Here is a 27,237-nt window from a genome sequence, read left to right as displayed (position 1 = left end):
GGCCCCGTAGGATGATTTTAGCTAAAATGTGCCCCAAATACTCATACCGGCTTGTATCTTGCAATGGAAAATATGGGAAACATGACTTAGACAGCAAATGATACACTGTATGCCATGTTTCCAAATTTTTATGCACAGTGGTTACAGCATGAAGCGAATGCATGTGAATATTCAAAGGTGCATTGCATTAAACAAGTCCAATGAGCGTGAAAAAAATGTCCGGCCTGCCTGCTTTCATCCATCATTTGTTCTAAATTTATAATTAATCAATGAGCTGAGGTGGAGTCTTAGCCAGTGGTACCATCAGGGGTGTGTAATGCACTTTAGGGTAGACAGCCAATCAGCTGCCAGATTCAATCTGTCAATCAAACACAGCAGCCAATCAGAGAGCTGGCCATTGATCAGCAGGCCCTTTATGACATCACAGACAGACCCACGGAACTCTCTGTGCTTGTCTGCTGGCTGGCTGTCAGTTGGGTGGGTGGGCGGCAGAGGGGGAGGATGTATGTCTCGTTTCTCCTGAAAATTGCGGTTTTTCAACGTTTCTGGAAAAAGTCGCGGTCCGACGCGCAAAAGTGGGGTATCGTAGAAATCGCCTTTTAAAGACGCACCTTTCTGGCCCCACGAAAATGGGCATTTCAAATTAGAAACAAGTCAAATGAACAAAATAGTGTGAATAAGTAAGTATTTCAGGGGTGAGTTAGCAGGTTATTGGGGTAGTAAGTCCTGATTTTTTTGGAGGTTGCAGTGACCACTACGCCATTCAAAATAGGCCGGCTTTAGCATAAGCAGTTAGGCCCCGTAGGATGATTTTAGCTAAAATGTGCCCCAAATAATCAAACCGGCTTGTATCTTGCAATGGAAAATATGGGAAACATGACTTAGACAGCAAATGATACACTGTATGCCATGTTTCCAAATTTTTATGCACAGTGGTTACAGCATGAAGCGAATGCATGTGAATATTCAAAGGTGCATTGCATTAAACAAGTCCAATGAGCGTGAAAAAAATGGCCGGCCTGCCTGCTTTCATCCATCATTTGTTCTAAATTTATAATTAATCAATGAGCTGAGGTGGAGTCTTAGCCAGTGGTACCATCCGGGGTGTGTAATGCACTTTAGGGTAGACAGCCAATCAGCTGCCAGATTCAATCTGTCAATCAAACACAGCAGCCAATCAGAGAGCTGGCCATTGATCAGCAGGCCCTTTATGACATCACAGACAGACCCACGGAACTCTCTGTGCTTGTCTGCTGGCTGGCTGTCAGTTGGGTGGGTGGGCGGCAGAGGGGGAGGATGTACGTCTCGTTTCTCCTGAAAATTGCGGTTTTTCGGCGTTTCCGGAAAAAGTCGCGGCCCGACGCGCAAAAGTGGGGTATCGTAGAAATCGCCTTTTAAAGACGCACCTTTATGGCCCCACAAAAATGGGCATTTCAAATTAGAAACAAGTCAAATGAACAAAATAGTGTGAATAAGTAAGTATTTCAGGGGTGAGTTAGCAGGTTATTGGGGTAGTAAGTCCTGATTTTTTTGGAGGTTGCAGTGACCACTACGCCATTCAAAATAGGCAGGCTTTAGCATAAGCAGTTAGGCCCCGTAGGATGATTTTAGCTAAAATGTGCCCCAAACACTCAAACCGGCTTGTATCTTGCAATGGAAAATATGGGAAACATGACTTAGACAGCAAATGATACACTGTATGCCATGTTTCCAAATTTTTATGCACAGTGGTTACAGCATGAAGCGAATGCATGTGAATATACAAAGGTGCATTGCATTAAACAAGTCCAATGAGCGTGAAAAAAATGGCCGGCCTGCCTGCTTTCATCCATCATTTGTTCTAAATTTATAATTAATCAATGAGCTGAGGTGGAGTCTTAGCCAGTGGTACCATCAGGGGTGTGTAATGCACTTTAGGGTAGACAGCCAATCAGCTGCCAGATTCAATCTGTCAATCAAACACAGCAGCCAATCAGAGAGCTGGCCATTGATCAGCAGGCCCTTTATGACATCACAGACAGACCCACGGAACTCTCTGTGCTTGTCTGCTGGCTGGCTGTCAGTTGGGTGGGTGGGCGGCAGAGGGGGAGGATGTACGTCTCGTTTCTCCTGAAAATTGCGGTTTTTCGGCGTTTCCGGAAAAAGTCGCGGTCCGACGCGCAAAAGTGGGGTATCGTAGAAACCGCCTTTTAAAGACGCACCTTTCTGGCCCCACAAAAATGGGCATTTCAAATTAGAAACAAGTCAAATGAACAAAATAATGTGAATAAGTAAGTATTTCAGGGGTGAGTTAGCAGGTTATTGGGGTAGTAAGTCCTGATTTTTTTGGAGGTTGCAGTGACCACTACGCCATTCAAAATAGGCAGGCTTTAGCATAAGCAGTTAGGCCCCGTAGGATGATTTTAGCTAAAATGTGCCCCAAACACTCAAACCGGCTTGTATCTTGCAAATGAAAATATGGGAAACATGACTTAGACAGCAAATGATACACTGTATGCCATGTTTCCAAATTTTTATGCACAGTGGTTACAGCATGAAGCGAATGCATGTGAATATACAAAGGTGCATTGCATTAAACAAGTCCAATGAGCGTGAAAAAAATGGCCGGCCTGCCTGCTTTCATCCATCATTTGTTCTAAATTTATAATTAATCAATGAGCTGAGGTGGAGTCTTAGATAGTGGTACCATTAGGGGTGTGTAATGCACTTTAGGGTAGACAGCCAATCAGCTGCCAGATTCAATCTGTCAATCAAACACAGCAGCCAATCAGAGAGCTGGCCATTGATCAGCAGACCCATTATGACATCACAGACAGACCCACGGAATTCTCTGTGCTCGTCTGCTGGCTGGCTGTCAGTTGGGTGGGTGGGCGGCAGAGGGGGGGGGATGTACGTCTCGTTTCTCCTGAAAATTGAGGTTTTTCGGCGTTTCCGGAAAAAGTCGCGGTCCGACGCGCAAAAGTGGGGTATCGTAGAAATCGCCTTTTAAAGACGCACCTTTCTGGCCCCACAAAAATGGGCATTTCAAATTAGAAACAAGTCAAATGAACAAAATAGTGTGAATAAGTAAGTATTTCAGGGGTGAGTTAGCAGGTTATTGGGGTAGTAAGTCCTGATTTTTTTTGGAGGTTGCAGTGACCACTACGCCATTCAAAATAGGCAGGCTTTAGCATAAGCAGTTAGGCCCCGTAGGATGATTTTAGCTAAAATGTGCCCCAAACACTCAAACCGGCTTGTATCTTGCAATGGAAAATATGGGAAACATGACTTAGACAGCAAATGATACACTGTATGCCATGTTTCCAAATTTTTATGCACAGTGGTTACAGCATGAAGCGAATGCATGTGAATATACAAAGGTGCATTGCATTAAACAAGTCCAATGAGCTTGAAAAAAATGGCCGGCCTGCCTGCTTTCATCCATCATTTGTTCTAAATTTATAATTAATCAATGAGCTGAGGTGGAGTCTTAGCCAGTGGTACCATCAGGGGTGTGTAATGCACTTTAGGGTAGACAGCCAATCAGCTGCCAGATTCAATCTGTCAATCAAACACAGCAGCCAATCAGAGAGCTGGCCATTGATCAGCAGACCCATTATGACATCACAGACAGACCCACGGAACTCTCTGTGCTTGTCTGCTGGCTGGCTGTCAGTTGGGTGGGTGGGCGGCAGAGGGGGAGGATGTACGTCTCGTTTCTCCTGAAAATTGCGGTTTTTCTGCGTTTCTGGAAAAAGTCGCGGTCCGACGCGCAAAAGTGGGGTATCGTAGAAATCGCCTTTTAAAGACGCACCTTTCTGGCCCCACAAAAATGGGCATTTCAAATTAGAAACAAGTCAAATGAACAAAATAATGTGAATAAGTAAGTATTTCAGGGGTGAGTTAGCAGGTTATTGGGGTAGTAAGTCCTGATTTTTTTGGAGGTTGCAGTGACCACTACGCCATTCAAAATAGGCAGGCTTTAGCATAAGCAGTTAGGCCCCGTAGGATGATTTTAGCTAAAATGTGCCCCAAACACTCAAACCGGCTTGTATCTTGCAAATGAAAATATGGGAAACATGACTTAGACAGCAAATGATACACTGTATGCCATGTTTCCAAATTTTTATGCACAGTGGTTACAGCATGAAGCGAATGCATGTGAATATACAAAGGTGCATTGCATTAAACAAGTCCAACGAGCGTGAAAAAAATGGCCGGCCTGCCTGCTTTCATCCATCATTTGTTCTAAATTTATAATTAATCAATGAGCTGAGGTGGAGTCTTAGATAGTGGTACCATCAGGGGTGTGTAATGCACTTTAGGGTAGACAGCCAATCAGCTGCCAGATTCAATCTGTCAATCAAACACAGCAGCCAATCAGAGAGCTGGCCATTGATCAGCAGACCCATTATGACATCACAGACAGACCCACAGAATTCTCTGTGCTCGTCTGCTGGCTGGCTGTCAGTTGGGTGGGTGGGCGGCAGAGGGGGGGGGATGTACGTCTCGTTTCTCCTGAAAATTGCGGTTTTTCAGCGTTTCCGGAAAAAGTCGCGGTCCGACGCGCAAAAGTGGGGTATCGTAGAAATCGCCTTTTAAAGACGCACCTTTCTGGCCCCACAAAAATGGGCATTTCAAATTAGAAACAAGTCAAATGAACAAAATAGTGTGAATAAGTAAGTATTTCAGGGGTGAGTTAGCAGGTTATTGGGGTAGTAAGTCCTGATTTTTTTTGGAGGTTGCAGTGACCACTACGCCATTCAAAATAGGCAGGCTTTAGCATAAGCAGTTAGGCCCCGTAGGATGATTTTAGCTAAAATGTGCCCCAAACACTCAAACCGGCTTGTATCTTGCAATGGAAAATATGGGAAACATGACTTAGACAGCAAATGATACACTGTATGCCATGTTTCCAAATTTTTATGCACAGTGGTTACAGCATGAAGCGAATGCATGTGAATATACAAAGGTGCATTGCATTAAACAAGTCCAATGAGCTTGAAAAAAATGGCCGGCCTGCCTGCTTTCATCCATCATTTGTTCTAAATTTATAATTAATCAATGAGCTGAGGTGGAGTCTTAGCCAGTGGTACCATCAGGGGTGTGTAATGCACTTTAGGGTAGACAGCCAATCAGCTGCCAGATTCAATCTGTCAATCAAACACAGCAGCCAATCAGAGAGCTGGCCATTGATCAGCAGGCCCTTTATGACATCACAGACAGACCCACGGAACTCTCTGTGCTTGTCTGCTGGCTGGCTGTCAGTTGGGTGGGTGGGCGGCAGAGGGGGAGGATGTACGTCTCGTTTCTCCTGAAAATTGCGGTTTTTCTGCGTTTCTGGAAAAAGTCGCGGTCCGACGCGCAAAAGTGGGGTATCGTAGAAATCGCCTTTTAAAGACGCACCTTTCTGGCCCCACGAAAATGGGCATTTCAAATTAGAAACAAGTCAAATGAACAAAATAGTGTGAATAAGTAAGTATTTCAGGGGTGAGTTAGCAGGTTATTGGGGTAGTAAGTCCTGATTTTTTTGGAGGTTGCAGTGACCACTACGCCATTCAAAATAGGCCGGCTTTAGCATAAGCAGTTAGGCCCCGTAGTATGATTTTAGCTAAAATGTGCCCAAAATACTCAAACCGGCTTGTATCCTGCAATGGAAAATATGGGAAACATGACTTAGACAGCAAATGATACACTGTATGCCATGTTTCCAAATTTTTATGCACAGTGGTTACAGCATGAAGCGAATGCATGTGAATATTCAAAGGTGCATTGCATTAAACAAGTCTAATGAGCGTGAAAAAAATGGCCGGCCTGCCTGCTTTCATCCATCATTTGTTCTAAATTTATAATTAATCAATGAGCTGAGGTGGAGTCTTAGCCAGTGGTACCATCAGGGGTGTGTAATGCACTTTAGGGTAGACAGCCAATCAGCTGCCAGATTCAATCTGTCAATCAAACACAACAGCCAATCAGAGAGCTGGCCATTGATCAGCAGGCCCTTTATGACATCACAGACAGACCCACGGAACTCTCTGTGCTTGTCTGCTGGCTGGCTGTCAGTTGGGTGGGTGGGCGGCAGAGGGGGAGGATGTACGTCTCGTTTCTCCTGAAAATTGCGGTTTTTCGGCGTTTCCGGAAAAAGTCGCGGCCCGACGCGCAAAAGTGGGGTATCGTAGAAATCGCCTTTTAAAGACGCACCTTTCTGGCCCCACAAAAATGGGCATTTCAAATTAGAAACAAGTCAAATGAAAAAAATAGTGTGAATAAGTAAGTATTTCAGGGGTGAGTTAGCAGGTTATTGGGGTAGTAAGTCCTGATTTTTTTGGAGGTTGCAGTGACCACTACGCCATTCAAAATAGGCAGGCTTTAGCATAAGCAGTTAGGCCCCGTAGGATGATTTTAGCTAAAATGTGCCCCAAACACTCAAACCGGCTTGTATCTTGCAATGGAAAATATGGGAAACATGACTTAGACAGCATATGATACACTGTATGCCATGTTTCCAAATTTTTATGCACAGTGGTTACAGCATGAAGCAATTGCATGTGAATATACAAAGGTGCATTGCATTAAACAAGTCCAATGAGCGTGAAAAAAATGGCCGGCCATTAATCAATGAGCTGAGGTGGAGTCTTAGCCAGTGGTACCATCAGGGGTGTGTAATGCACTTTAGGGTAGACAGCCAATCAGCTGCCAGATTCAATCTGTCAATCAAACACAGCAGCCAATCAGAGAGCTGGCCATTGATCAGCAGGCCCTTTATGACATCACAGACAGACCCACGGAACTCTCTGTGCTTGTCTGCTGGCTGGCTGTCAGTTGGGTGGGTGGGCGGCAGAGGGGGAGGATGTACGTCTCGTTTCTCCTGAAAATTGCGGTTTTTCGGCGTTTCCGGAAAAAGTTGCGGTCCGATGCGCAAAAGTGGGGTATCGTAGAAATCGCCTTTTAAAGACGCACCTTTCTGGCCCCACAAAAATGGGCATTTCAAATTAGAAACAAGTCAAATGAACAAAATAGTGTGAATAAGTAAGTATTTCAGGGGTGAGTTAGCAGGTTATTGGGGTAGTAAGTCCTGATTTTTTTTGGAGGTTGCAGTGACCACTACGCCATTCAAAATAGGCAGGCTTTAGCATAAGCAGTTAGGCCCCGTAGGATGATTTTAGCTAAAATGTGCCCCAAACACTCAAACCGGCTTGTATCTTGCAATGGAAAATATGGGAAACATGACTTAGACAGAAAATGATACACTGTATGCCATGTTTCCAAATTTTTATGCACAGTGGTTACAGCATGAAGCGAATGCATGTGAATATACAAAGGTGCATTGCATTAAACAAGTCCAATGAGCTTGAAAAAAATGGCCGGCCTGCCTGCTTTCATCCATCATTTGTTCTAAATTTATAATTAATCAATGAGCTGAGGTGGAGTCTTAGCCAGTGGTACCATCAGGGGTGTGTAATGCACTTTAGGGTAGACAGCCAATCAGCTGCCAGATTCAATCTGTCAATCAAACACAGCAGCCAATCAGAGAGCTGGCCATTGATCAGCAGGCCCTTTATGACATCACAGACAGACCCACGGAACTCTCTGTGCTTGTCTGCTGGCTGGCTGTCAGTTGGGTGGGTGGGCGGCAGAGGGGGAGGATGTACGTCTCGTTTCTCCTGAAAATTGCGGTTTTTCTGCGTTTCTGGAAAAAGTCGCGGTCCGACGCGCAAAAGTGGGGTATCGTAGAAATCGCCTTTTAAAGACGCACCTTTCTGGCCCCACGAAAATGGGCATTTCAAATTAGAAACAAGTCAAATGAACAAAATAGTGTGAATAAGTAAGTATTTCAGGGGTGAGTTAGCAGGTTATTGGGGTAGTAAGTCCTGATTTTTTTGGAGGTTGCAGTGACCACTACGCCATTCAAAATAGGCCGGCTTTAGCATAAGCAGTTAGGCCCCGTAGTATGATTTTAGCTAAAATGTGCCCCAAATACTCAAACCGGCTTGTATCTTGCAATGGAAAATATGGGAAACATGACTTAGACAGCAAATGATACACTGTATGCCATGTTTCCAAATTTTTATGCACAGTGGTTACAGCATGAAGCGAATGCATGTGAATATTCAAAGGTGCATTGCATTAAACAAGTCCAATGAGCGTGAAAAAAATTGCCGGCCTGCCTGCTTTCTTCCATCATTTGTTCTAAATTTATAATTAATCAATGAGCTGAGGTGGAGTCTTAGCCAGTGGTACCATCAGGGGTGTGTAATGCACTTTAGGGTAGACAGCCAATCAGCTGCCAGATTCAATCTGTCAATCAAACACAGCAGCCAATCAGAGAGCTGGCCATTGATCAGCAGGCCCTTTATGACATCACAGACAGACCCACGGAACTCTCTGTGCTTGTCTGCTGGCTGGCTGTCAGTTGGGTGGGTGGGCGGCAGAGGGGGCGGATGTACGTCTCGTTTCTCCTGAAAATTGCGGTTTTTCGGCGTTTCCGGAAAAAGTCGCGGCCCGACGCGCAAAAGTGGGGTATCGTAGAAATCGCCTTTTAAAGACGCACCTTTCTGGCCCCACAAAAATGGGCATTTCAAATTAGAAACAAGTCAAATGAACAAAATAGTGTGAATAAGTAAGTATTTCAGGGGTGAGTTAGCAGGTTATTGGGGTAGTAAGTCCTGATTTTTTTGGAGGTTGCAGTGACCACTACGCCATTCAAAATAGGCAGGCTTTAGCATAAGCAGTTAGGCCCCGTAGGATGATTTTAGCTAAAATGTGCCCCAAACACTCAAACCGGCTTGTATCTTGCAATGGAAAATATGGGAAACATGACTTAGACAGCAAATGATACACTGTATGCCATGTTTCCAAATTTTTATGCACAGTGGTTACAGCATGAAGCGAATGCATGTGAATATACAAAGGTGCATTGCATTAAACAAGTCCAATGAGCGTGAAAAAAATGGCCGGCCTGCCTGCTTTCATCCATCATTTGTTCTAAATTTATAATTAATCAATGAGCTGAGGTGGAGTCTTAGCCAGTGGTACCATCAGGGGTGTGTAATGCACTTTAGGGTAGACAGCCAATCAGCTGCCAGATTCAATCTGTCAATCAAACACAGCAGCCAATCAGAGAGCTGGTCATTGATCAGCAGGCCCTTTATGACATCACAGACAGACCCACGGAACTCTCTGTGCTTGTCTGCTGGCTGGCTGTCAGTTGGGTGGGTGGGCGGCAGAGGGGGAGGATGTACGTCTCGTTTCTCCTGAAAATTGCGGTTTTTCGGCGTTTCCGGAAAAAGTCGCGGTCCGACGCGCAAAAGTGGGGTATCGTAGAAATCGCCTTTTAAAGACGCACCTTTCTGGCCCCACAAAAATGGGCATTTCAAATTAGAAACAAGTCAAATGAACAAAATAATGTGAATAAGTAAGTATTTCAGGGGTGAGTTAGCAGGTTATTGGGGTAGTAAGTCCTGATTTTTTTGGAGGTTGCAGTGACCACTACGCCATTCAAAATAGGCAGGCTTTAGCATAAGCAGTTAGGCCCCGTAGGATGATTTTAGCTAAAATGTGCCCCAAACACTCAAACCGGCTTGTATCTTGCAAATGAAAATATGGGAAACATGACTTAGACAGCAAATGATACACTGTATGCCATGTTTCCAAATTTTTATGCACAGTGGTTACAGCATGAAGCGAATGCATGTGAATATACAAAGGTGCATTGCATTAAACAAGTCCAATGAGCGTGAAAAAAATGGCCGGCCTGCCTGCTTTCATCCATCATTTGTTCTAAATTTATAATTAATCAATGAGCTGAGGTGGAGTCTTAGATAGTGGTACCATCAGGGGTGTGTAATGCACTTTAGGGTAGACAGCCAATCAGCTGCCAGATTCAATCTGTCAATCAAACACAGCAGCCAATCAGAGAGCTGGCCATTGATCAGCAGACCCATTATGACATCACAGACAGACCCACAGAATTCTCTGTGCTCGTCTGCTGGCTGGCTGTCAGTTGGGTGGGTGGGCGGCAGAGGGGGGGGATGTACGTCTCGTTTCTCCTGAAAATTGCGGTTTTTCAGCGTTTCCGGAAAAAGTCGCGGTCCGACGCGCAAAAGTGGGGTATCGTAGAAATCGCCTTTTAAAGACGCACCTTTCTGGCCCCACAAAAATGGGCATTTCAAATTAGAAACAAGTCAAATGAACAAAATAGTGTGAATAAGTAAGTATTTCAGGGGTGAGTTAGCAGGTTATTGGGGTAGTAAGTCCTGATTTTTTTTGAAAGTTGCAGTGACCACTACGCCATTCAAAATAGGCAGGCTTTAGCATAAGCAGTTAGGCCCCGTAGGATGATTTTAGCTAAAATGTGCCCCAAACACTCAAACCGGCTTGTATCTTGCAATGGAAAATATGGGAAACATGACTTAGACAGCAAATGATACACTGTATGCCATGTTTCCAAATTTTTATGCACAGTGGTTACAGCATGAAGCGAATGCATGTGAATATACAAAGGTGCATTGCATTAAACAAGTCCAATGAGCTTGAAAAAAATGGCCGGCCTGCCTGCTTTCATCCATCATTTGTTCTAAATTTATAATTAATCAATGAGCTGAGGTGGAGTCTTAGCCAGTGGTACCATCAGGGGTGTGTAATGCACTTTAGGGTAGACAGCCAATCAGCTGCCAGATTCAATCTGTCAATCAAACACAGCAGCCAATCAGAGAGCTGGCCATTGATCAGCAGGCCCTTTATGACATCACAGACAGACCCACGGAACTCTCTGTGCTTGTCTGCTGGCTGGCTGTCAGTTGGGTGGGTGGGCGGCAGAGGGGGAGGATGTACGTCTCGTTTCTCCTGAAAATTGCGGTTTTTCTGCGTTTCTGGAAAAAGTCGCGGTCCGACGCGCAAAAGTGGGGTATCGTAGAAATCGCCTTTTAAAGACGCACCTTTCTGGCCCCACGAAAATGGGCATTTCAAATTAGAAACAAGTCAAATGAACAAAATAGTGTGAATAAGTAAGTATTTCAGGGGTGAGTTAGCAGGTTATTGGGGTAGTAAGTCCTGATTTTTTTGGAGGTTGCAGTGACCACTACGCCATTCAAAATAGGCCGGCTTTAGCATAAGCAGTTAGGCCCCGTAGTATGATTTTAGCTAAAATGTGCCCCAAATACTCAAACCGGCTTGTATCTTGCAATGGAAAATATGGGAAACATGACTTAGACAGCAAATGATACACTGTATGCCATGTTTCCAAATTTTTATGCACAGTGGTTACAGCATGAAGCGAATGCATGTGAATATACAAAGGTGCATTGCATTAAACAAGTCCAATGAGCGTGAAAAAAATGGCCGGCCTGCCTGCTTTCATCCATCATTTGTTCTAAATTTATAATTAATCAATGAGCTGAGGTGGAGTCTTAGCCAGTGGTACCATCAGGGGTGTGTAATGCACTTTAGGGTAGACAGCCAATCAGCTGCCAGATTCAATCTGTCAATCAAACACAGCAGCCAATCAGAGAGCTGGCCATTGATCAGCAGGCCCTTTATGACATCACAGACAGACCCACGGAACTCTCTGTGCTTGTCTGCTGGCTGGCTGTCAGTTGGGTGGGTGGGCGGCAGAGGGGGAGGATGTACGTCTCGTTTCTCCTGAAAATTGCGGTTTTTCTGCGTTTCCGGAAAAAGTCGCGGCCCGACGCGCAAAAGTGGGGTATCGTAGAAATCGCCTTTTAAAGACGCACCTTTCTGGCCCCACAAAAATGGGCATTTCAAATTAGAAACAAGTCAAATGAACAAAATAGTGTGAATAAGTAAGTATTTCAGGGGTGAGTTAGCAGGTTATTGGGGTAGTAAGTCCTGATTTTTTTGGAGGTTGCAGTGACCACTACGCCATTCAAAATAGGCAGGCTTTAGCATAAGCAGTTAGGCCCCGTAGGATGATTTTAGCTAAAATGTGCCCCAAACACTCAAACCGGCTTGTATCTTGCAATGGAAAATATGGGAAACATGACTTAGACAGCAAATGATACACTGTATGCCATGTTTCCAAATTTTTATGCACAGTGGTTACAGCATGAAGCAATTGCATGTGAATATACAAAGGTGCATTGCATTAAACAAGTCCAATGAGCGTGAAAAAAATGGCCGGCCATTAATCAATGAGCTGAGGTGGAGTCTTAGCCAGTGGTACCATCAGGGGTGTGTAATGCACTTTAGGGTAGACAGCCAATCAGCTGCCAGATTCAATCTGTCAATCAAACACAGCAGCCAATCAGAGAGCTGGCCATTGATCAGCAGGCCCTTTATGACATCACAGACAGACCCACGGAACTCTCTGTGCTTGTCTGCTGGCTGGCTGTCAGTTGGGTGGGTGGGCGGCAGAGGGGGAGGATGTACGTCTCGTTTCTCCTGAAAATTGCGGTTTTTCGGCGTTTCCGGAAAAAGTTGCGGTCCGATGCGCAAAAGTGGGGTATCGTAGAAATCGCCTTTTAAAGACGCACCTTTCTGGCCCCACAAAAATGGGCATTTCAAATTAGAAACAAGTCAAATGAACAAAATAGTGTGAATAAGTAAGTATTTCAGGGGTGAGTTAGCAGGTTATTGGGGTAGTAAGTCCTGATTTTTTTTGGAGGTTGCAGTGACCACTACGCCATTCAAAATAGGCAGGCTTTAGCATAAGCAGTTAGGCCCCGTAGGATGATTTTAGCTAAAATGTGCCCCAAACACTCAAACCGGCTTGTATCTTGCAATGGAAAATATGGGAAACATGACTTAGACAGAAAATGATACACTGTATGCCATGTTTCCAAATTTTTATGCACAGTGGTTACAGCATGAAGCGAATGCATGTGAATATACAAAGGTGCATTGCATTAAACAAGTCCAATGAGCTTGAAAAAAATGGCCGGCCTGCCTGCTTTCATCCATCATTTGTTCTAAATTTATAATTAATCAATGAGCTGAGGTGGAGTCTTAGCCAGTGGTACCATCAGGGGTGTGTAATGCACTTTAGGGTAGACAGCCAATCAGCTGCCAGATTCAATCTGTCAATCAAACACAGCAGCCAATCAGAGAGCTGGCCATTGATCAGCAGGCCCTTTATGACATCACAGACAGACCCACGGAACTCTCTGTGCTTGTCTGCTGGCTGGCTGTCAGTTGGGTGGGTGGGCGGCAGAGGGGGAGGATGTACGTCTCGTTTCTCCTGAAAATTGCGGTTTTTCTGCGTTTCTGGAAAAAGTCGCGGTCCGACGCGCAAAAGTGGGGTATCGTAGAAATCGCCTTTTAAAGACGCACCTTTCTGGCCCCACGAAAATGGGCATTTCAAATTAGAAACAAGTCAAATGAACAAAATAGTGTGAATAAGTAAGTATTTCAGGGGTGAGTTAGCAGGTTATTGGGGTAGTAAGTCCTGATTTTTTTGGAGGTTGCAGTGACCACTACGCCATTCAAAATAGGCCGGCTTTAGCATAAGCAGTTAGGCCCCGTAGTATGATTTTAGCTAAAATGTGCCCCAAATACTCAAACCGGCTTGTATCTTGCAATGGAAAATATGGGAAACATGACTTAGACAGCAAATGATACACTGTATGCCATGTTTCCAAATTTTTATGCACAGTGGTTACAGCATGAAGCGAATGCATGTGAATATTCAAAGGTGCATTGCATTAAACAAGTCCAATGAGCGTGAAAAAAATGGCCGGCCTGCCTGCTTTCTTCCATCATTTGTTCTAAATTTATAATTAATCAATGAGCTGAGGTGGAGTCTTAGCCAGTGGTACCATCAGGGGTGTGTAATGCACTTTAGGGTAGACAGCCAATCAGCTGCCAGATTCAATCTGTCAATCAAACACAGCAGCCAATCAGAGAGCTGGCCATTGATCAGCAGGCCCTTTATGACATCACAGACAGACCCACGGAACTCTCTGTGCTTGTCTGCTGGCTGGCTGTCAGTTGGGTGGGTGGGCGGCAGAGGGGGAGGATGTACGTCTCGTTTCTCCTGAAAATTGCGGTTTTTCGGCGTTTCCGGAAAAAGTCGCGGTCCGACGCGCAAAAGTGGGGTATCGTAGAAATCGCCTTTTAAAGACGCACCTTTCTGGCCCCACAAAAATGGGCATTTCAAATTAGAAACAAGTCAAATGAACAAAATAGTGTGAATAAGTAAGTATTTCAGGGGTGAGTTAGCAGGTTATTGGGGTAGTAAGTCCTGATTTTTTTGGAGGTTGCAGTGACCACTACGCCATTCAAAATAGGCCGGCTTTAGCATAAGCAGTTAGGCCCCGTAGGATGATTTTAGCTAAAATGTGCCCCAAATACTCAAACCGGCTTGTATCTTGCAATGGAAAATATGGGAAACATGACTTAGACAGCAAATGATACACTGTATGCCATGTTTCCAAATTTTTATGCACAGTGGTTACAGCATGAAGCGAATGCATGTAAATATTCAAAGGTGCATTGCATTAAACAAGTCCAATGAGCGTGAAAAAAATGGCCGGCCTGCCTGCCTGCTTTGATCCATCATTTGTTCTAAATTTATAATTAATCAATGAGCTGAGGTGGAGTCTTAGCCAGTGGTACCATCAGGGGTGTGTAATGCACTTTAGGGTAGACAGCCAATCAGCTGCCAGATTCAATCTGTCAATCAAACACAGCAGCCAATCAGAGAGCTGGCCATTGATCAGCAGGCCCTTTATGACATCACAGACAGACCCACGGAACTCTCTGTGCTTGTCTGCTGGCTGGCTGTCAGTTGGGTGGGTGGGCGGCAGAGGGGGAGGATGTACGTCTCGTTTCTCCTGAAAATTGCGGTTTTTCGGCGTTTCCGGAAAAAGTCGCGTCCCGACGCGCAAAAGTGGGGTATCGTAGAAATCGCCTTTTAAAGACGCACCTTTCTGGCCCCACAAAAATGGGCATTTCAAATTAGAAACAAGTCAAATGAACAAAATAGTGTGAATAAGTAAGTATTTCAGGGGTGAGTTAGCAGGTTATTGGGGTAGTAAGTCCTGATTTTTTTGGAGGTTGCAGTGACCACTACGCCATTCAAAATAGGCAGGCTTTAGCATAAGCAGTTAGGCCCCGTAGGATGATTTTAGCTAAAATGTGCCCCAAACACTCAAACCGGATTGTATCTTGCAATGGAAAATATGGGAAACATGACTTAGACAGCAAATGATACCCTGTATGCCATGTTTCCAAATTTTTATGCACAGTGGTTACAGCATGAAGCGAATGCATGTGAATATACAAAGGTGCATTGCATTAAACAAGTCCAATGAGCGTGAAAAAAATGGCCGGCCTGCCTGCCTGCTTTGATCCATCATTTGTTCTAAATTTATAATTAATCAATGAGCTGAGGTGGAGTCTTAGCCAGTGGTACCATCAGGGGTGTGTAATGCACTTTAGGGTAGACAGCCAATCAGCTGCCAGATTCAATCTGTCAATCAAACACAGCAGCCAATCAGAGAGCTGGCCATTGATCAGCAGGCCCTTTATGACATCACAGACAGACCCACGGAACTCTCTGTGCTTGTCTGCTGGCTGGCTGTCAGTTGGGTGGGTGGGCGGCAGAGGGGGAGGATGTACGTCTCGTTTCTCCTGAAAATTGCGGTTTTTCGGCGTTTCCGGAAAAAGTTGCGGTCCGATGCGCAAAAGTGGGGTATCGTAGAAATCGCCTTTTAAAGACGCACCTTTCTGGCCCCACAAAAATGGGCATTTCAAATTAGAAACAAGTCAAATGAACAAAATAGTGTGAATAAGTAAGTATTTCAGGGGTGAGTTAGCAGGTTATTGGGGTAGTAAGTCCTGATTTTTTTTGGAGGTTGCAGTGACCACTACGCAATTCAAAATAGGCAGGCTTTAGCATAAGCAGTTAGGCCCCGTAGGATGATTTTAGCTAAAATGTGCCCCAAACACTCAAACCGGCTTGTATCTTGCAATGGAAAATATGGGAAACATGACTTAGACAGAAAATGATACACTGTATGCCATGTTTCCAAATTTTTATGCACAGTGGTTACAGCATGAAGCGAATGCATGTGAATATACAAAGGTGCATTGCATTAAACAAGTCCAATGAGCTTGAAAAAAATGGCCGGCCTGCCTGCTTTCATCCATCATTTGTTCTAAATTTATAATTAATCAATGAGCTGAGGTGGAGTCTTAGCCAGTGGTACCATCAGGGGTGTGTAATGCACTTTAGGGTAGACAGCCAATCAGCTGCCAGATTCAATCTGTCAATCAAACACAGCAGCCAATCAGAGAGCTGGCCATTGATCAGCAGGCCCTTTATGACATCACAGACAGACCCACGGAACTCTCTGTGCTTGTCTGCTGGCTGGCTGTCAGTTGGGTGGGTGGGCGGCAGAGGGGGAGGATGTACGTCTCGTTTCTCCTGAAAATTGCGGTTTTTCTGCGTTTCTGGAAAAAGTCGCGGTCCGACGCGCAAAAGTGGGGTATCGTAGAAATCGCCTTTTAAAGACGCACCTTTCTGGCCCCACGAAAATGGGCATTTCAAATTAGAAACAAGTCAAATGAACAAAATAGTGTGAATAAGTAAGTATTTCAGGGGTGAGTTAGCAGGTTATTGGGGTAGTAAGTCCTGATTTTTTTGGAGGTTGCAGTGACCACTACGCCATTCAAAATAGGCCGGCTTTAGCATAAGCAGTTAGGCCCCGTAGTATGATTTTAGCTAAAATGTGCCCCAAATACTCAAACCGGCTTGTATCTTGCAATGGAAAATATGGGAAACATGACTTAGACAGCAAATGATACACTGTATGCCATGTTTCCAAATTTTTATGCACAGTGGTTACAGCATGAAGCGAATGCATGTGAATATTCAAAGGTGCATTGCATTAAACAAGTCCAAGGAGCGTGAAAAAAATGGCCGGCCTGCCTGCTTTCTTCCATCATTTGTTCTAAATTTATAATTAATCAATGAGCTGAGGTGGAGTCTTAGCCAGTGGTATCATCAGGGGTGTGTAATGCACTTTAGGGTAGACAGCCAATCAGCTGCCAGATTCAATCTGTCAATCAAACACAGCAGCCAATCAGAGAGCTGGCCATTGATCAGCAGGCCCTTTATGACATCACAGACAGACCCACGGAACTCTCTGTGCTTGTCTGCTGGCTGGCTGTCAGTTGGGTGGGTGGGCGGCAGAGGGGGAGGATGTACGTCTCGTTTCTCCTGAAAATTGCGGTTTTTCGGCGTTTCCGGAAAAAGTCGCGGTCCGACGCGCAAAAGTGGGGTATCGTAGAAATCGCCTTTTAAAGACGCACCTTTCTGGCCCCACAAAAATGGGCATTTCAAATTAGAAACAAGTCAAATGAACAAAATAGTGTGAATAAGTAAGTATTTCAGGGGTGAGTTAGCAGGTTATTGGGGTAGTAAGTCCTGATTTTTTTGGAGGTTGCAGTGACCACTACGCCATTCAAAATAGGCCGGCTTTAGCATAAGCAGTTAGGCCCCGTAGGATGATTTTAGCTAAAATGTGCCCCAAATACTCAAACCGGCTTGTATCTTGCAATGGAAAATATGGGAAACATGACTTAGACAGCAAATGATACACTGTATGCCATGTTTCCAAATTTTTATGCACAGTGGTTACAGCATGAAGCGAATGCATGTGAATATTCAAAGGTGCATTGCATTAAACAAGTCCAATGAGCGTGAAAAAAATGGCCGGCCTGCCTGCTTTCATCCATCATTTGTTCTAAATTTATAATTAATCAATGAGCTGAGGTGGAGTCTTAGCCAGTGGTACCATCCGGGGTGTGTAATGCACTTTAAGGTAGACAGCCAATCAGCTGCCAGATTCAATCTGTCAATCAAACACAGCAGCCAATCAGAGGGCTGGCCATTGATCAGCAGGCCCTTTATGACATCACAGACAGACCCACGGAACTCTCTGTGCTTGTCTGCTGGCTGGCTGTCAGTTGGGTGGGTGGGCGGCAGAGGGGGAGGATGTACGTCTCGTTTCTCCTGAAAATTGCGGTTTTTCGGCGTTTCCGGAAAAAGTCGCGTCCCGACGCGCAAAAGTGGGGTATCGTAGAAATCGCCTTTTAAAGACGCACCTTTCTGGCCCCACAAAAATGGGCATTTCAAATTAGAAACAAGTCAAATGAACAAAATAGTGTGAATAAGTAAGTATTTCAGGGGTGAGTTAGCAGGTTATTGGGGTAGTAAGTCCTGATTTTTTGGGAGGTTGCAGTGACCACTACGCCATTCAAAATAGGCCGGCTTTAGCATAAGCAGTTAGGCCCCGTAGGATGATTTTAGCTAAAATGTGCCCCAAACACTCAAACCGGATTGTATCTTGCAATGGAAAATATGGGAAACATGACTTAGACAGCAAATGATACCCTGTATGCCATGTTTCCAAATTTTTATGCACAGTGGTTACAGCATGAAGCGAATGCATGTGAATATACAAAGGTGCATTGCATTAAACAAGTCCAATGAGCGTGAAAAAAATGGCCGGCCTGCCTGCCTGCTTTGATCCATTATTTGTTCTAAATTTATAATTAATCAATGAGCTGAGGTGGAGTCTTAGCCAGTGGTACCATCAGGGGTGTGTAATGCACTTTAGGGTAGACAGCCAATCAGCTGCCAGATTCAATCTGTCAATCAAACACAGCAGCCAATCAGAGAGCTGGCCATTGATCAGCAGGCCCTTTATGACATCACAGACAGACCCACGGAACTCTCTGTGCTTGTCTGCTGGCTGGCTGTCAGTTGGGTGGGTGGGCGGCAGAGGGGGAGGATGTACGTCTCGTTTCTCCTGAAAATTGCGGTTTTTCGGCGTTTCCGGAAAAAGTCGCGTCCCGACGCGCAAAAGTGGGGTATCGTAGAAATCGCCTTTTAAAGACGCACCTTACTGGCCCCACAAAAATGGGCATTTCAAATTAGAAACAAGTCAAATGAACAAAATAGTGTGAATAAGTAAGTATTTCAGGGGTGAGTTAGCAGGTTATTGGGGTAGTAAGTCCTGATTTTTTTGGAGGTTGCAGTGACCACTACGCCATTCAAAATAGGCAGGCTTTAGCATAAGCAGTTAGGCCCCGTAGGATGATTTTAGCTAAAATGTGCCCCAAACACTCAAACCGGATTGTATCTTGCAATGGAAAATATGGGAAACATGACTTAGACAGCAAATGATACATTGTTTGCCATGTTTCCAAATTTTTATGCACAGTGGTTACAGCATGAAGCGAATGCATGTGAATATACAAAGGTGCATTGCATTAAACAAGTCCAATGAGCGTGAAAAAAATGGCCGGCCTGCCTGCTTTCATCCATCATTTGTTCTAAATTTATAATTAATCAATGAGCTGAGGTGGAGTCTTAGCCAGTGGTACCATCAGGGGTGCGTAATGCACTTTAGGGTAGACAGACAATCAGCTGCCAGATTCAATCTGTCAATCAAACACAGCAGCCAATCAGAGAGCTGGCCATTGATCAGCAGGCCCTTTATGACATCACAGACAGACCCACGGAACTCTCTGTGCTTGTCTGCTGGCTGGCTGTCAGTTGGGTGGGTGGGCGGCAGAGGGGGAGGATGTACGTCTCGTTTCTCCTGAAAATTGCGGTTTTTCTGCGTTTCCGGAAAAAGTCGCGGTCCGACGCGCAAAAGTGGGGTATCGTAGAAATCGCCTTTTAAAGACGCACCTTTCTGGCCCCACGAAAATGGGCATTTCAAATTAGAAACAAGTCAAATGAACAAAATAGTGTGAATAAGTAAGTATTTCAGGGGTGAGTTAGCAGGTTATTGGGGTAGTAAGTCCTGATTTTTTTGGAGGTTGCAGTGACCACTACGCCATTCAAAATAGGCCGGCTTTAGCATAAGCAGTTAGGCCCCGTAGTATGATTTTAGCTAAAATGTGCCCCAAATACTCAAACCGGCTTGTATCTTGCAATGGAAAATATGGGAAACATGACTTAGACAGCAAATGATACACTGTATGCCATGTTTCCAAATTTTTATGCACAGTGGTTACAGCATGAAGCGAATGCATGTGAATATTCAAAGGTGCATTGCATTAAACAAGTCCAATGAGCGTGAAAAAAATGGCCGGCCTGCCTGCTTTCATCCATCATTTGTTCTAAATTTATAATTAATCAATGAGCTGAGGTGGAGTCTTAGCCAGTGGTACCATCAGGGGTGTGTAATGCACTTTAGGGTAGACAGCCAATCAGCTGCCAGATTCAATCTGTCAATCAAACACAGCAGCCAATCAGAGAGCTGGCCATTGATCAGCAGGCCCTTTATGACATCACAGACAGACCCACGGAACTCTCTGTGCTTGTCTGCTGGCTGGCTGTCAGTTGGGTGGGTGGGCGGCAGAGGGGGAGGATGTACGTCTCGTTTCTCCTGAAAATTGCGGTTTTTCGGCGTTTCCGGAAAAAGTCGCGGCCCGACGCGCAAAAGTGGGGTATCGTAGAAATCGCCTTTTAAAGACGCACCTTTCTGGCCCCACAAAAATGGGCATTTCAAATTAGAAACAAGTCAAATGAACAAAATAGTGTGAATAAGTAAGTATTTCAGGGGTGAGTTAGCAGGTTATTGGGGTAGTAAGTCCTGATTTTTTTGGAGGTTGCAGTGACCACTACGCCATTCAAAATAGGCCGGCTTTAGCATAAGCAGTTAGGCCCCGTAGTATGATTTTAGCTAAAATGTGCCCCAAATACTCAAACCGGCTTGTATCTTGCAATGGAAAATATGGGAAACATGACTTAGACAGCAAATGATACACTGTATGCCATGTTTCCAAATTTTTATGCACAGTGGTTACAGCATGAAGCGAATGCATGTGAATATTCAAAGGTGCATTGCATTAAACAAGTCCAATGAGCGTGAAAAAAATGGCCGGCCTGCCTGCTTTCATCCATCATTTGTTCTAAATTTATAATTAATCAATGAGCTGAGGTGGAGTCTTAGCCAGTGGTACCATCAGGGGTGTGTAATGCACTTTAGGGTAGACAGCCAATCAGCTGCCAGATTCAATCTGTCAATCAAACACAGCAGCCAATCAGAGAGCTGGCCATTGATCAGCAGGCCCTTTATGACATCACAGACAGACCCACGGAACTCTCTGTGCTTGTCTGCTGGCTGGCTGTCAGTTGGGTGGGTGGGCGGCAGAGGGGGAGGATGTACGTCTCGTTTCTCCTGAAAATTGCGGTTTTTCGGCGTTTCCGGAAAAAGTCGCGGCCCGACGCGCAAAAGTGGGGTATCGTAGAAATCGCCTTTTAAAGACGCACCTTTCTGGCCCCACAAAAATGGGCATTTCAAATTAGAAACAAGTCAAATGAACAAAATAGTGTGAATAAGTAAGTATTTCAGGGGTGAGTTAGCAGGTTATTGGGGTAGTAAGTCCTGATTTTTTTGGAGGTTGCAGTGACCACTACGCCATTCAAAATAGGCAGGCTTTAGCATAAGCAGTTAGGCCCCGTAGGATGATTTTAGCTAAAATGTGCCCCAAACACTCAAACCGGCTTGTATCTTGCAATGGAAAATATGGGAAACATGACTTAGACAGCAAATGATACACTGTATGCCATGTTTCCAAATTTTTATGCACAGTGGTTACAGCATGAAGCAATTGCATGTGAATATACAAAGGTGCATTGCATTAAACAAGTCCAATGAGCGTGAAAAAAATGGCCGGCCATTAATCAATGAGCTGAGGTGGAGTCTTAGCCAGTGGTACCATCAGGGGTGTGTAATGCACTTTAGGGTAGACAGCCAATCAGCTGCCAGATTCAATCTGTCAATCAAACACAGCAGCCAATCAGAGAGCTGGCCATTGATCAGCAGGCCCTTTATGACATCACAGACAGACCCACGGAACTCTCTGTGCTTGTCTGCTGGCTGGCTGTCAGTTGGGTGGGTGGGCGGCAGAGGGGGAGGATGTACGTCTCGTTTCTCCTGAAAATTGCGGTTTTTCGGCGTTTCCGGAAAAAGTTGCGGTCCGATGCGCAAAAGTGGGGTATCGTAAAAATCGCCTTTTAAAGACGCACCTTTCTGGCCCCACAAAAATGGGCATTTCAAATTAGAAACAAGTCAAATGAACAAAATAGTGTGAATAAGTAAGTATTTAAGGGGTGAGTTAGCAGGTTATTGGGGTAGTAAGTCCTGATTTTTTTGGAGGTTGCAGTGACCACTACGCCATTCAAAATAGGCAGGCTTTAGCATAAGCAGTTAGGCCCAGTAGGATGATTTTAGCTAAAATGTGCCCCAAACACTCAAACCGGCTTGTATCTTGCAATGGAAAATATGGGAAACATGACTTAGACAGCAAATGAAACACTGTATGCCATGTTTCCAAATTTTTATGCACAGTGGTTACAGCATGAAGCGAATGCATGTGAATATACACAGGTGCATTGCATTAAACAAGTCCAATGAGCGTGAAAAAAATGGCCGGCCTGCCTGCTTTCATCCATCATTTGTTCTAAATTTATAATTAATCAATGAGCTGAGGTGGAGTCTTAGCCAGTGGTACCATCAGGGGTGTGTAATGCACTTTAGGGTAGACAGCCAATCAGCTGCCAGATTCAATCTGTCAATCAAACACAGCAGCCACTCAGAGAGCTGGCCATTGATCAGCAGGCCCTTTATGACATCACAGACAGACCCACGGAACTCTCTGTGCTTGTCTGCTGGCTGGCTGTCAGTTGGGTGGGTGGGCGGCAGAGGGGGAGGATGTACATCTCGTTTCTCCGGAAAATTGCGGTTTTTCGGCGTTTCCAGAAAAAGTCGCGGCCCGACGCGCAAAAGTGGGGTATCGTAGAAATCGCCTTTTAAAGACGCACCTTTCGGGCCCCACAAAAATGGGCATTTCAAATTAGAAACAAGTCAAATGAACAAAATTGTGTGAATAAGTAAGTATTTCAGGGGTGAGTTAGCAGGTTATTGGGGTAGTAAGTCCTGATTTTTTTGGAGGTTGCAGTGACCACTACGCCATTCAAAATAGGCAGGCTTTAGCATAAGCAGTTAGGCCCCGTAGGATGATTTTAGCTAAAATGTGCCCCAAACACTCAAACCGGCTTGTATCTTGCAATGGAAAATATGGGAAACATGACTTAGACAGCAAATGATACACTGTATGCCATGTTTCCAAATTTTTATGCACAGTGGTTACAGCATGAAGCAATTGCATGTGAATATACAAAGGTGCATTGCATTAAACAAGTCCAATGAGCGTGAAAAAAATGGCCGGCCATTAATCAATGAGCTGAGGTGGAGTCTTAGCCAGTGGTACCATCAGGGGTGTGTAATGCACTTTAGGGTAGACAGCCAATCAGCTGCCAGATTCAATCTGTCAATCAAACACAGCAGCCAATCAGAGAGCTGGCCATTGATCAGCAGGCCCTTTATGACATCACAGACAGACCCACGGAACTCTCTGTGCTTGTCTGCTGGCTGGCTGTCAGTTGGGTGGGTGGGCGGCAGAGGGGGAGGATGTACGTCTCGTTTCTCCTGAAAATTGCGGTTTTTCGGCGTTTCCGGAAAAAGTTGCGGTCCGATGCGCAAAAGTGGGGTATCGTAGAAATCGCCTTTTAAAGACGCACCTTTCTGGCCCCACAAAAATGGGCATTTCAAATTAGAAACAAGTCAAATGAACAAAATAGTGTGAATAAGTAAGTATTTAAGGGGTGAGTTAGCAGGTTATTGGGGTAGTAAGTCCTGATTTTTTTGGAGGTTGCAGTGACCACTACGCCATTCAAAATAGGCAGGCTTTAGCATAAGCAGTTAGGCCCCGTAGGATGATTTTAGCTAAAATGTGCCCCAAACACTCAAACCGGCTTGTATCTTGCAATGGAAAATATGGGAAACATGACTTAGACAGCAAATGAAACACTGTATGCCATGTTTCCAAATTTTTATGCACAGTGGTTACAGCATGAAGCGAATGCATGTGAATATACACAGGTGCATTGCATTAAACAAGTCCAATGAGCGTGAAAAAAATGGCCGGCCTGCCTGCTTTCATCCATCATTTGTTCTAAATTTATAATTAATCAATGAGCTGAGGTGGAGTCTTAGCCAGTGGTACCATCAGGGGTGTGTAATGCACTTTAGGGTAGACAGCCAATCAGCTGCCAGATTCAATCTGTCAATCAAACACAGCAGCCAATCAGAGAGCTGGCCATTGATCAGCAGGCCCTTTATGACATCACAGACAGACCCACGGAACTCTCTGTGCTTGTCTGCTGGCTGGCTGTCAGTTGGGTGGGTGGGCGGCAGAGGGGGAGGATGTACATCTCGTTTCTCCTGAAAATTGCGGTTTTTCGGCGTTTCCGGAAAAAGTCGCGGCCCGACGCGCAAAAGTGGGGTATCGTAGAAATCGTCTTTTAAAGACGCACCTTTCTGGCCCCACAAAAATGGGCATTTCAAATTAGAAACAAGTCAAATGAACAAAATAGTGTGAATAAGTAAGTATTTCAGGGGTGAGTTAGCAGGTTATTGGGGTAGTAAGTCCTGATTTTTTTGGAGGTTGCAGTGACCACTACGCCATTCAAAATAGGCAGGCTTTAGCATAAGCAGTTAGGCCCCGTAGGATGATTTTAGCTAAAATGTGCCCCAAACACTCAAACCGGCTTGTATCTTGCAAATGAAAATATGGGAAACATGACTTAGACAGCAAATGATACACTGTATGCCATGTTTCCAAATTTTTATGCACAGTGGTTACAGCATGAAGCGAATGCATGTGAATATACAAAGGTGCATTGCATTAAACAAGTCCAATGAGCGTGAAAAAAATGGCCGGCCTGCCTGCTTTCATCCATCATTTGTTCTAAATTTATAATTAATCAATGAGCTGAGGTGGAGTCTTAGCCAGTGGTACCATCAGGGGTGTGTAATGCACTTTAGGGTAGACAGCCAATCAGCTGCCAGATTCAATCTGTCAATCAAACACAGCAGCCAATCAGAGAGCTGGCCATTGATCAGCAGGCCCTTTATGACATCACAGACAGACCCACGGAACTCTCTGTGCTTGTCTGCTGGCTGGCTGTCAGTTGGGTGGGTGGGCGGCAGAGGGGGAGGATGTACATCTCGTTTCTCCTGAAAATTGCGGTTTTTCGGCGTTTCCGGAAAAAGTCGCGGTCCGACGCGCAAAAGTTGGGTATCGTAGAAATCGCCTTTTAAAGACGCACCTTTCTGGCCCCACGAAAATGGGCATTTCAAATTAGAAACAAGTCAAATGAACAAAATAGTGTGAATAAGTAAGTATTTCAGGGGTGAGTTAGCAGGTTATTGGGGTAGTAAGTCCTGATTTTTTTGGAGGTTGCAGTGACCACTACGCCATTTAAAATAGGCCGGCTTTAGCATAAGCAGTTAGGCCCCGTAGGATGATTTTAGCTAAAATGTGCCCCAAATACTCAAACCGGCTTATATCTTGCAATGGAAAATATGGGAAACATGACTTAGACAGCAAATGATACACTGTATGCCATGTTTCCAAATTTTTATGCACAGTGGTTACAGCATGAAGCGAATGCATGTGAATATACAAAGGTGCATTGCATTAAACAAGTCCAATGAGCGTGAAAAAAATGGCCGGCCTGCCTGCTTTCATCCATCATTTGTTCTAAATTTATAATTAATCAATGAGCTGAGGTGGAGTCTTAGCCAGTGGTACCATCAGGGGTGTGTAATGCACTTTAGGGTAGACAGCCAATCAGCTGCCAGATTCAATCTGTCAATCAAACACAGCAGCCAATCAGAGAGCTGGCCATTGATCAGCAGGCCCTTTATGACATCACAGACAGACCCACGGAACTCTCTGTGCTTGTCTGCTGGCTGGCTGTCAGTTGGGTGGGTGGGCGGCAGAGGGGGAGGATGTACGTCTCGTTTCTCCTGAAAATTGCGGTTTTTCGGCGTTTCCGGAAAAAGTCGCGGTCCGACGCGCAAAAGTGGGGTATCGTAGAAATCGCCTTTTAAAGACGCACCTTTCTGGCCCCACAAAAATGGGCATTTCAAATTAGAAACAAGTCAAATGAACAAAATAGTGTGAATAAGTAAGTATTTCAGGGGTGAGTTAGCAGGTTATTGGGGTAGTAAGTCCTGATTTTTTTGGAGGTTGCAGTGACCACTACGCCATTCAAAATAGGCAGGCTTTAGCATAAGCAGTTAGGCCCCGTAGGACGATTTTAGCTAAAATGTGCCCCAAACACTCAAACCGGCTTGTATCTTGCAAATGAAAATATGGGAAACATGACTTAGACAGCAAATGATACACTGTATGCCATGTTTCCAAATTTTTATGCACAGTGGTTACAGCATGAAGCGAATGCATGTGAATATACAAAGGTGCATTGCATTAAACAAGTCCAATGAGCGTGAAAAAAATGGCCGGCCTGCCTGCTTTCATCCATCATTTGTTCTAAATTTATAATTAATCAATGAGCTGAGGTAGAGTCTTAGATAGTGGTACCATCAGGGGTGTGTAATGCACTTTAGGGTAGACAGCCAATCAGCTGCCTGATTCAATCTGTCAATCAAACACAGCAGCCAATCAGAGAGCTGGCCATTGATCAGCAGGCCCATTATGACATCACAGACATACCCACAGAATTCTCTGTGCTTGTCTTCTGGCTGGCTGTCAGTTGGGTGGGTGGGCGGCAGAGGGGGAGGATGTACGTCTCGTTTCTCCTGAAAATTGCGGTTTTTCGGCGTTTCCGGAAAAAGTCGCGGTCCGACGCGCAAAAGTGGGGTATCGTAGAAATCGCCTTTTAAAGACGCACCTTTCTGGCCCCACAAAAATGGGCATTTCAAATTAGAAACAAGTCAAATGAACAAAATAGTGTGAATAAGTAAGTATTTCAGGGGTGAGTTAGCAGGTTATTGGGGTAGTAAGTCCTGATTTTTTTTGGAGGTTGCAGTGACCACTACGCCATTCAAAATAGGCAGGCTTTAGCATAAGCAGTTAGGCCCCGTAGGATGATTTTAGCTAAAATGTGCCCCAAACACTCAAACCGGCTTGTATCTTGCAATGGAAAATATGGGAAACATGACTTAGACAGCAAATGATACACTGTATGCCATGTTTCCAAATTTTCATGCACAGTGGTTACAGCATGAAGCGAATGCATGTGAATATTCAAAGTTGCATTGCATTAAACAAGTCCAATGAGCGTGAAAAAAATGGCCGGCCTGCCTGCTTTCATCCATCATTTGTTCTAAATTTATAATTAATCAATGAGCTGAGGTGGAGTCTTAGCCAGTGGTACCATCAGGGCTGTGTAATGCACTTTAGGGT

This window comes from Crinia signifera, chromosome 2, assembly GCF_055691185.1.
Source record: "Crinia signifera chromosome 2, ASM5569118v1, whole genome shotgun sequence".
NCBI lineage: Eukaryota > Metazoa > Chordata > Amphibia > Anura > Myobatrachidae > Crinia > Crinia signifera.
Note: the sequence above shows the minus strand (reverse complement) of the source record.